This window comes from Ischnura elegans, chromosome 12 (assembly GCF_921293095.1).
Source record: "Ischnura elegans chromosome 12, ioIscEleg1.1, whole genome shotgun sequence".
NCBI lineage: Eukaryota > Metazoa > Arthropoda > Insecta > Odonata > Coenagrionidae > Ischnura > Ischnura elegans.
Window position 1 is genome coordinate 94,604,090 of NC_060257.1, and position 12,504 is coordinate 94,616,593.

A 12,504-nucleotide genomic window follows, 5' to 3' on the forward strand; every position below is an offset into this window, starting at 1 on the left:
AACCTGTAGGAAAAATGGGAACTGAATGGATGTAACATTAGTCTCTTCTTTAAATGGAGAGCATGACGAGGTTTCACTCATTGGCATTTTTAAATGGATATTTTATTAAGCTCAGCAAAACGAAAGAGTCATTATATATTTCTAACAATGGCACTACCCCATTTGCAGCCATAAAAGGTGTCATCTGAATGCATTTTTAAATGTTTTTGAGCTTTTAAAAATACATTTTATGTTCTCTACTGTAAGTTTTGAATTTATTGTGATGAAAGATCATTATGCCACATCTCCAGCAGTGTCACAGGTTTTGCTTGCTTAACACAGGAAATGCATTCCTGAAAAGAGTTGTATTAAGCAAAGTTCAAAATTAAAAGTTGTAATAATTACGTAATCATACTGAAGTAATCCTTGGGATATATGTATAGGAGTTTGAGTACATAAATATTAACAGGGTCATCACTACTATGGTAAATCAGCAAAGTCAGGGAAATTTAACTAAAAAAGCACTGAACTAAGGCTGATTTGTACACAAAAAAAAACAAAAAATTCAATTAGATTAATGAATCTGGGGCATGATCATGTGTATTATAGTATATGTATGTGGTGGCAGTGGCGGATCCAGGATAGGGACAACGGGGGTGCTAAGTGGGGGTTAATATTCCAGCAGCAGTGGCATTCGGAAAAAATTTATCATTCTCTCTAGTGTAAATTGGATACCCAAAGGTGGGGCTATAGCCGCCCCCATAACATAGATCCGCCACTTTGTGGTGGGGAAAACTTGGGGATCAAAATGATTTCAATTTTCTTACACAAGCTGTAGCACCTTGTGCACCTTAGGTTTCAAAAAGTCTGAATGCTTCATATCGAGTCGTATGCATGTGAAATTCGACTTTTATTTGAAGCTGGTTCATAGAGAACATTGGCAATTGATTTAAATCATGCACCTTAATACAGTAAAACCTCTTTACATCGTAATGGAGGGGACCAAAATTTGGGCAATTTGATGTATGTTCACTATAGAGGGGTTTTAGGGGTAGGCACCATTTTTTCATATCCTTGGGAAATGAAAAGTGCTACTGTCTTTTAAGCCATTATATTAATATATTTGAACATATAGGTATGCATAAGCAAACATATATTTACAATTTAATGATTACACAAAGGTAAAAGTAAATTGTTCAAGAGGCCTTTTTAGAAAATAAATTAGTTAATGGGTTTGCTTAAAAAATTTTTCAAACTCTTTTGAAATAATGTTTTCAATTCTATGAGCACTTTTTAATGTCATTTTCACTATAAATAAATCACTAGCTATTTTCGTTAATGCCTTTTGACCTAAGAAATAATTCGCTGGTCTATGAGTTGTAATTTACTAATAGTGTTCGGAGGAAAGAACAATAGTTTTATATTTCTAAACATAATTTCTTCATCCTCATATTTAACTGCCTGAGTTTTTTTATTTGTGCAGCCTAGATATACAGTTTCTTCTGTTTTTCCTCGGTTGTTTACAATAGATGTGAGGGTGAATGATGGTATTCCAAAGGTCAATGCCTTCTGCCTGTCCTCGTTGATGGCTAGGAAAATTGCTAATTATGTGGTAATGTCAAGCAGACGCCTTCTTTTATTTCTTGAATCCATCATCAGCCTATGATTAATTAAGTAATTTTCATATTTTTTCATATTTTATGGCAAATAATTGAAAATACTCCTTATTATATCTTTAAGAATTGATTTATCATTCTTATAACATGCGACTTGTTGAAGAATATAAAAAAATAAGTAAACACGTGACTACTGCAAAAAATAGACAAAAATTGAACGTAATTTTGAAAATTTTGTTGAATTCCCTCTCTCCAAAATACAATGCACGTAGCGTTCCGAAGAAAAACTCTGTCGAGGGCACACAGAAACGCTAGGCCTGCGAAAGGACGTAATTTCCCGGAGAGAATGCTGGGCGAACTACTTCAGAATGCGGCGGCGACGGTAAAAAATTTCATTGCCCTACCGCGTATCAGCTAATTAGCTGCCTCCTTCACCTAAAACTGCCGCGCATGGATTGATGTTCGTTCAGTATTGCTAGAAATTGACGTCCCGGACTCCCGACGGAATAGTCAGATTTCGCGGCATAAATACGCAGGCAAGACATATGACTGTCGCTAAGCGCAATACATTTTAAACTACGATCGTTCACGAAAGCATCGAAAAAATTACCAAGGCGGTAGTAAGAAAGTGCTACACCGGAAAATATGGGAATAAAATAATTGCGAAACTGTATTTGATTTATTTCAAGTCGCGGAAAATTCTCGAAATATTTTAATTTTAGAAGCGGAAGTAGCAATGCGGTCGAGTAATTCAGTCTCCATGGATGGGAGTGAAGTTAGTAGAAATATTTCCATCAGCTAGTGATTATAGGCTGCGCTGGTCGCCTCTTTTATTAACTGAACTTAGTATGTAGGTATGTAGGCACTTACAAGAAAATAAAGTCATCAGTAAAAGAAAGCGAGTGTTATCGCGCGATTTTGACCGTGATTCGAGAGAAAACGATGTGTTCTGTCTTCATTTACCGTCACTTAATATTATTAGGATAGTTGGATGCCCTAACTAATGGTTAACGGGAAAATTATTTAAGGTGTATAAGAAAATAATAAGCGTGAAACATTTATCGCTGAAAATGTCATTCCATGTAGGTAATCGCGGCTGCATTAATGGTCTCTAGTTGTCTCGGTACGATTTGCGGAGGTAGTTAGGCCGTCTCGGGGCTGCCTTGTTGGTACGATGTATGGAGGTTTTACGAGATAAAGAGGTTCACTACAAAGAGGTTTGCCTATAAATTTACATGTAAATCTGACGGGACCGGAGGGTTGGTACGAAGTATGGAGGTTTACGATGTAAAGAGGTTCACTACATAGAGGTTTTACTGTATAACAATTGCTGTGGACTAGAAGCTATCTGTCATTCTTCAGATTGAATGTACAGTGGAAGCCCCTTATAACGACAGCTGTTGGGAACAGAGAAATCTGTCGCCACAGTGAGTTGTTGTTGTTACCGAATGCAATTACATCGTCACAAAAAATCACTCATCAGGCGTCACCACGGCTGTTTCTGCCTAGAGGCGAAAATTGCAGCATGATAGCCGTTTTAAATCATTCTTTTGAACATTTAATTCACTAATGATCATATTCACTTGCAATCTATGATCAAACCATATGTAATTATGCAGGATGCTATATGCCGAGGCATTAAGAAGTCGTTTTTAAAAGTCCCAGCATCAGACTCACTCGTACTGAACTGTGCATTATGAGCTGTTATTATCCTTATTTATTGGATGCTCCAAATATACATGTCATAACTACCAGTTATGGCTATGCATCGGACTATTAAATGCTAAAACTTCGGAATCTGTTCAAAAATTCATACCTTCGAGTAGTAATGAAAATGATGGGTGACGAAAGGAGCGTGATAAAATTTTAGGGTTCCACGTGAGCATTGCAATTCTATCTTTTTCAGGTTAACGGCGGAATAAAGGTGGAAGTAATCTTCTTATGCTTCAAGTCTGCATGTATGAATGGTTTACTATCGTGTTTCAAAACAGCCGACTCACATGCTATCGGAATCATTGAAACCGAATAACACCAGCATTACGGCATCTAAAAGCATATTAGTCATATCAATTATCTTCGGTGGAAAGGGTGAAAAACTGTTTCAAATAAATAGAAGGACAAATGATAAATGAAGTCCACTCTTTTTCTGTCTGTTAGAGCAATATTTATGTTTCGTAGAGATTCACGCAACCAGACACAATATCAGCGGACGTAGAGACCTCTAGCGGCAGTAGCGCACACTTTTTGATAGGAATGCTGACTGGAACTGACTTGGATACCTGCGGCAGGATGAACACGATTTTAGTCACTGGCATTCATGCAAAATAACACGTTTATACAATTTATTGGGCGTCTAAATCAATCATCTCGGATTTTGTCATTATATTTTTTTTTTTTAAATAACAACTTTATTTGCAATATTCAGCAAAAAGAAAATATGATACAATGTCTTGTATGAAAATCATTACATGATCCTATCTTTTGTTTTTTACAATTAAATCATAAATACATAAGTGGAAAAATAATCCGAACAGAAATACAATCTTGTATACATATTCATATATCAAATGAATAATTACATTTTAAGTCCTCCTGAGCCACTGGCTCGTCAGGAGGTGCTTATGTAAACAAACATATAGAAGGCAAATTAAACTCATCATGACAATTGATCATTAAACTTATAGCTAGAAAAATAACTAAGAAATTATTTTACACTAATTAAACATATTTTCAAAATTTGTAAGTAAAAAATAATGATTTTACATTAGTTTTTTGTATTATTTTTCAAGTAACATTTTCTTACAATTTCGTTTTAATTGGGAACAAGTTGTTATATTTTGTATTTTATGGTTTACATAATTGATCAGTGTTGGTACTTTTACTTTTAACATTCTCATTCCATAGTTGGTGTAGGATTTAGGAATTTCATACAGCTCTTTACCTCTCAGAATCATTTCAAATTTGTTTACTTTCTTAATTTTATATTTATTACTAAAGTAATTTGCTGTAATTAGTTTGTACTCATAAAGTTGATTTAAGGGTAGAACACCTATGTCCCTATACACTAGTTTAATATCAGGTACCTCTGTATAGTTTTCTAAATTATGTTTACATCTGTAGATTGTTTTGACTATTCTATTTTGGGAATTAATAAGAGGGATTTTATGAACATTTGCAGTATTACCCCAGACTGTCAGACCATATCTTATTAGTGATTCTACCAGAGCATAATAAATATTTAATAGAATATTAGAATTAACATATGGTTTGATATGGTACATTTGGTAAGATATTTTTTTAACTTGTTATTTACTTTATAAATATGTTCACCAAATTTAAAATTGCAATCAATAATTAATCCTAAGTACTTGTATTTTTCAACCTGGGTCATTTTGCAGCATCTACACATTGTCACTAAGTAATTGTTATGCATGCAATCATGATCATGTATTTTTAAATTGATGGATTTATATCTACCCATTTTGCTTACTATATGCATAACTTTTGATTTTTTATTATTAATTAATAAATCGTGGTCATGAGACCATTGAGAGATTGAGTTTAAATCGTTTTGAATTTTTTGTTGTGCTATGTCAAAATCTTTGTGCGTACAGATTAATGCTACATCATCAGCATATAAAATTACCCTGCTATGCTTAATGCGTGAGAAAATACCATTTATGTAAATTGTAAAGAGAATAGGGCCTAATGTAGAGCCTTGGGGGACACCATGATTCAGATTTTTCTTATAACTTGTAATATCACACAACTTAACAATGATCTGTCTCCCTGTGAGATAACTTTTGAACCATTCGTGGATATTTCCTCTGATACCAATATTATAAAGAAAGTGAAGTAAAATTTTTACATTAACAGTATCAAAGGCCTTGCTGTAGTCAATAAAAGTTAATAGTATTTCATTTTTCCTATCCAGGTTGAAATTTGCAATTTCTGAAAAAAGTTCTAATGCATCCTTGGTCCCTTTTCCCTCTTGAAAACCAAATTGTAGCTTATTAATTATTTCATTTTTATTTAAAAATGAAATCAGGTAGTTAGCAACATACTGTTCAACAATTTTACTCAAAGAGGGAAGAATAGAGATTGGTCTATAGTTGTTCAAGTCAATAAATGAACCCTCTTTATGAATTGGTCTTACAATAGCTGTTTTTAAAGCCTCAGGTAAAAATCCTTCTTTAATACTTAGATTTATAAATTTAGCAATTAATGGAAACAACAAATCATTATTTTTTAGGTCAAACATTCTGATATTATCTAAGCCAGGGGCTTTCACTTTCATTTTTGACATAGTCTTTTCTACAGAGTCATAAGAACATTCTGATATTACAATAGAGTTCATGTTTGTAACACTGTAATTGGTATTGAATTTTTTATTGCATATTATTTTTAAATTATCTATGCCATCTGTAAAGTGGTCAACAAATAAATTACATATTACTTTTATGTCACTTCCTAGTCGTCCAGTTAAATGTGTCAATATGATATCATCTCCTCTCCCACTTGTTTTTCTATCTAGCAATTCATTTATGATATTCCACATTTCTTTTGTATCTTTGATATTGGCTATTTTTTTATGTTAATAAATCTTTTTATTTTTCCTGATTTCAATCAATACTCTGTTTCTTAAACTCTTATAATCCTCCTTATACTTTTTGTTGGAAATGTTACTTTTCCATTTTTTAAAAGCAAGATCTCTATCCCTAATTAGCTTTATAGTTGAAATATTCATCCATGGTTTACTGGAGATTTATGTCTATTAACTGTTCGCTTTTCACTTGATACACTATATATTTCTTGTAGAGTTTTGACCAACACCTGGTACATTACCTCAAGATCATCGATACAATTTATATTCCCCCACTGACATTTTTTTATGTTACTTTTAACTTTATGTTCAACCAAGAAACAATCATGATTAATGTCAGAGATGAAATCATTAGATTGAATTTTATGTTGTTCATCCAAGAAAGACAGTCCAACCATATAGTGATCACTAATTTTTGTTTTGTATAGGAGTCCTTCCACAAACTTTAAATTACCATTATAATAAATATGGTCAAGACAAGAAGTAACCAATTTATTACCTTTAATCTCTTCTCTAGTATACTCTGAAATAATTTCTTCATAGCCATATGCAGCTAGGAGATTCCTATATTTTGTACAGCTGATATTTCTTTTATTTTTTATATCAATATTGATGTCCCCTATGATAATGTTATGAGATCTACCATTTAATAAGAATTTGTCTTCTAGTTCATCTAGAAATGCAGTTATAGAATCCCCAGTGAAAATTTTGTATACAATTTCTATACAGGATGTATACAATGTACACATTTTGTATACAATTGTATACAGCTGTATAGAATGTATATAATGTGTAAATTGTACACAATGTATACAATTTTATACAGAATGTGTACAATGTGCACATTTTGTATACAATTGTATACAGTTGTATAGAATGTATATAATGTGTAAATTGTACACAATGTATACAATTTTATACAGAATGTGTACAATGTGCAAATTTTGTATGAATTTGTATAAAGCGGTATAAAATGTTTACATTGTATAAATTTTATACATTTTATGAAAATTTATACAGTTGAGTAGGCTGTATAAAATTTGTACATTTTATACAATGTAAAGGTATGCTTACATCAATGAGTATACATCAGGCTTTGGGAGTTAAAGCACCACAACTATGCTCTTTTTCTATTCTTTACACCGTAACGCATTTTTACTTTAAAAAATGGTGTTAAAATTGTTGCTAATTATTTTTAAACTTAAGAAATTATTATAAACACTATAGATTTCCAATAAACCATTCCTTTATTGTTGGTTAAGATTTTGAAAATGTTTCTAAAATTGTTGCTAACTTGGTTTAAACATTAGTAATCGTTATAAACATAATAGAATAGGAGTATCATTCATTCCACGTTTCTCAACCGTATAAAATGTGGGAATTCTTAATTTTTGTAAAAGTTGCTAAATTTGTTTACATTTTAGTAATTGTTATAATCAACAAAGAGTAAAGGTATAAGGCTCAGCCAACTCTTCTCAACCGTACAACATGCGGAAATTGTTAAATTTTTAAAAGTTGCTAACTTTATTTAAACTTTACATTTTTTTATGAACAATGTAGATTAATAAGTCATTAATTTGTTGTTGTTTAACCCGTAAGGTATGTAGAAATCGTTAATGCTGGTAAATGTTTTTTGCATTGTTGCTAACTTTGTTTAAACTTATTTAATTGTTATAAACAATAGTAAACTTCAAAATAGCATTCATTTGTTGTTCTGAAACTATAGAAGGGGTGAAAATGTAAAAAGAAAAAAATTTCTCGCAAAAAATCTCGCAAGTGAGCACGCTTCTTATTCCCGCCGATTATATTCAAATAATCGATTATGCAAAACAATCGGATGTTCATAATCGATTCAATAATCGCAACAATCGAAAGCAAATAATCGATTATTACGTGTAATCGATTTTTTTGCCCATCTCTAGTTACCGTTATTTTGTGATTGCGAATTTAGCTGTGATGAAAAATATTGTATTACTAGCAAATTTACGTTGAAGTATGCTATGGAAGAAGAAAATAATCCGTCTTCGTAGTGAATACTGACAAAAAGGGATTGAAAGAATACTGTTTCATGCACAATTGAATCAACGCCTGGATAAGTTTTTGAATTCCCGGAAACAGTGGCTTTTAGCGTCACGAAGAGATTTAAGAAGTTGCCATTGTCAGCATCAATCCATCTCTGCTGTGCTGACCATGTTAATGTAAGTAAATGCAACATTTTTTTCCATTCGATACTTATGTATGATTAATGAACCGCCAATTACTATCCAATAATTATTTAAGATTACTCATTATTTTATTCTCAGAGTAATTACAATTTAGCATGGTCTTTACTTTCGCTGGCAAAGTGAAAAGAATCCATTGAGACGGTTAAAGTTGAAATATCAGGGTTCTCGCAGTAGAATCCACTTTGTTAACAGTTCTTTATGACATTAAAACATTAGTCTCAACCTCAATTTACTCGTTTATGAATGATTTTTCTTGAAAATGAGTAACTATTCGGAATATGTCGAAGAATAATAGCAATTAATAAGCTGTTCTAAACATAGCCATCAGTTGAACTCTCTCCGATAATTATAATTTCGGCATTGATTTATGCTTTAGTACATTTTGACAGACATATTGCACTCAAGGGCATAAGTAACACGTTTCTAAGTTGTTTCTGTACAATAAGATTGCAATCCTTAAAATTTTTGTTATGTAATCAATTACTCGTGTTTGTTGATAGAAAAATTAGTGGTATATTAAAATCTATGTTTTCACCTGTTTGATAAGCATGTAGGCAGGAGGAAGTATAATGTAAGCAAATCAATTGGTATTAGTGAATTTATAACATTTTTATATTTACAGGCTGCAGTAAATTAAAACTACAGAATAGCCAGCTCCTCATGTGGATGGGAGGAATGGCACCTGGGTTTTCTCACTTGGAGAGGAAAGTAGATGCTTTATTGGCTTGTGACCCAAAGCGAAAGGATGCTGATGTGGAGGAGATGAATTTCAGCCAATTGCCGTTGACAGCAGATGAGGATTTCATCAAACTCTGCCGTAGGATAAGTGAAGATCCCTCATTTGAGCCTAAGGTGGTAAGTGAATAATGATAATTTGTGTGCTGCCATCCTGATTCAAACAATGTATGATTTTTTAAATGAAAGAACAATTAAGTTTTTATAAGAAAGTTTCATAAGAGTTTCATTTGTAAAAAAGTTTCAGAAGTATATCTTGAGCTCGCCAGACATTCGTAGGTGCTTGGAATTCAAAGTGCTATAAAAATACTCAAGTACAACATAATTTTGAAGTGCGTATGGATTAATGTCCAATGAAATATTAAAAAATTATGGTATGATTGGATTTTTGTTATTTCATATGCACTTGTGCACTCATACTACATGTGCATACTAAACATGACAATTGTGTTAATTTCTTTGGTGAATTTTTCTTCTGGCTGTCAACATGATTTTTGTTATTCTTGTATTAGCTGTTAACTCTTCATTGATCTGGTATTTTTTTATCTCTAGATGCAATGTTTGGTAGCAGTTGGTAGAAGCAATGAATGAGAATGAATTTCTACAAAATATGTTGTGTCGTCTTAGGATGACAATGTACCAGAGCTGTAAGCCCTTACAGGCAAACTTAAGAAGAATTCGGTTAAGAAATCATTTTATAGCACTCCAGTGTGTCCTGTTATTTTTCGTGAGTGCATCCAATAAGATATTCTAAGATTATTATAATAATTGATCATTGAAATGAACTTCTAACATATTACATCAAGTGACATTAACTATGTTTTGTATAATTTCATAGGTGTATGCAGAAGGGTCTACCGTGATGCATCAGATGTGGAGCTGAAAGGGTGTCTGAGTAATTGGCTCAACCAGGCTGAGGTCGGGAAAATAAGAAAGTAAGTAGTCGCTTCTCATTTCTCTGCCACACTAATTCGATCATCCCAGACATTTTCTTCATATTTTCCATTCCCTCTTACAATAGGTATACACTATAATGTTCCATGATACATGATATATCATTTCACAAGGAGTAATTACTATTTTCTCTTCAGGGATTGGCAGAATAAACAGACCGAGGATCAGGCTGATGAGGACAATAATTTTGCTTAATAAGATCATCAGTAACGATCTATAAGTATGTAACCATGTAAGTTCCATGCACCACCTTGTACTCCCATAACTAAACAAGAATTCAAAAGAATGAAGTTTTAATTTTACATCCTCAAAGCCAATCAGCATACTTGTGAATGTTTTGATAAAATTCGAGCAATATGTTTTTACCTTTTGAAGATTTCTGTATTTTAGTTATTACCATGTGTGGCCTAGGGGGTGATAAATTTTTAAAAGTGTTTCTGCCTTTGATGTTTCCTATTCAGTTTGTAAGTATTTCACTCACTTCATTAATAATGATTAACTATCGATGACTCCACCGCTGCCTCAGCATGTACATAATTAATGAGAAAAATAAATTCTTCAGCATTTATTTGTTGCCCATTTTATTAAATAAATTTAGCTCCCAAATTCTGTGCATGTGAAATGACTAACAATTGATAGAGTGGAAAATTTTAAATTTTGTTGTTGTAAATTGATCATTATTTAGGAGAGCATTTTATTTAGCAGAAATTTTAAGCCAGTTTTTCCTCAGCAAATGTCACTACAGAAATGGTAGGTGTGGAACTAGTTTTCCTAGTATGTAGCAATGTGACACTACACATTTTCAGCAGGTGTGATGTGACAAGTTTGCTGCACGTTTGAAAAAGCGTAACTAGGAGGTTTGATTCAAGCTTGCAGGCTTGTCATGACAAGCTTGGTGCAAACTTGCAACTTTGTCGTGACAAGCTTGCAGCAAGTTTAGCATGCTATCTGGGATCAATGTTAACACACATAAAGAACTCAGAACAATATTTCAATTGCCAGCTCACTGAAGAGTCGATGAACTTATATTGTCCACCAACAAGAAGGTAAAGTTAGCACCAATTATCAATGGGAACACAAATTAAGAACTCAAAAGAGTCATCTAATTGCCAGCTCACTGAAGAGTCCATCAGTTAACATTGTTCACACACAGGAAGGTAAATTTCACAACAATAACTTGTATTATAATTCTAATTCACAACTTGCGGCAGCGGGAAGCAGAACGACATCACGCGAAGTTTTTCCTGGCATTCACACTTACCCCTCGCACTTTCCAGAGCTTGAAAATTTTCACTTTTCATTTAATCGCGAAAAATGGTTATCAACAAAAAGCGTGAACTACGTACTCCAGAAGTAATAATGTTTTGATTCAGGTGATAAAAATATTAGGAAATCACCTTATTGTATCCATTTTATACAAGTGTATACATGTTATACAATTGTATACATTTCATACAATTGTGTACATTTCAAAAAATCTTCGCGTGACGAAAATTTGGTATACAATTGTATACAATTTTATACAGGATTTCCTGTATACACCTGTACACAATTGTATACAAAATGTGTACATTGTATACAAATTTGGCTTCATACAATTGTATACAGTGTATACAATTTACACATTTTCATACACTGTAAACAATTGTATTCATTTCATACAATTGTATACATTTCATACAATTGTATACATTTCATACAATTGTATACATTTCATACAATTGTATACAGTGTATGAAAATGTGTAAATTGTATACACTGTATACAATTGTATGAAGCCAAATTTGTATACAATGTACACATTTTGTACACAATTGTGTACAGGTTTATACAGGAAATCCTGTATAAAATTGTATACAAAATTTTCACTGGGGATTGTTTGGGGGCCTATATACACCAATGATATTAAGATTAGTTTTACCAATTGAAACATTTCCACTAATACATTCAAAACTGTCAGTTTTGATATCTTCTATAGTGAATGCAAGACCACACTTAACGAAGAACATTAATCCTCCTCCTCTCCTGTTACTCCGTGGTTTACAGTATGTTGAAAAACCTTCTAAGTTATATGATGTTGTATCATTTGAATTTATATTGATTTCAGCCAGAATGAAAACATTCACATTTAAATTCTTAGACATAGCCATGAATAAATACTCTATTTCTTCCCAATGAGCTTTCAATGATCTTATGTTAATAAAAATAATTGTGCCAGAAGAGCTTTTTCTATCAATATCATCTAACTGTTCATAAATTTTTACCAGAGGTTTAACACTTTTAATAATCTTTAGAAAATCCATGATTATATCTCAAATAAAATTTTAAACCTTAGTAAATATTGTTAACGTCTCTTTCTGATTTAATTCTAATTACAGAAGCATTCGGATCC

At 32.4% G+C, this 12,504-nt stretch overlaps 1 protein-coding gene across 2 annotated transcripts in view; it reads left to right on the plus strand.

The window, feature by feature from the left end:
• Positions 1 to 12,504, plus strand: part of LOC124168893 — a 116,796-nt gene that overhangs the window by 19,269 nt on the left and 85,023 nt on the right. The window lies entirely within an intron of this gene.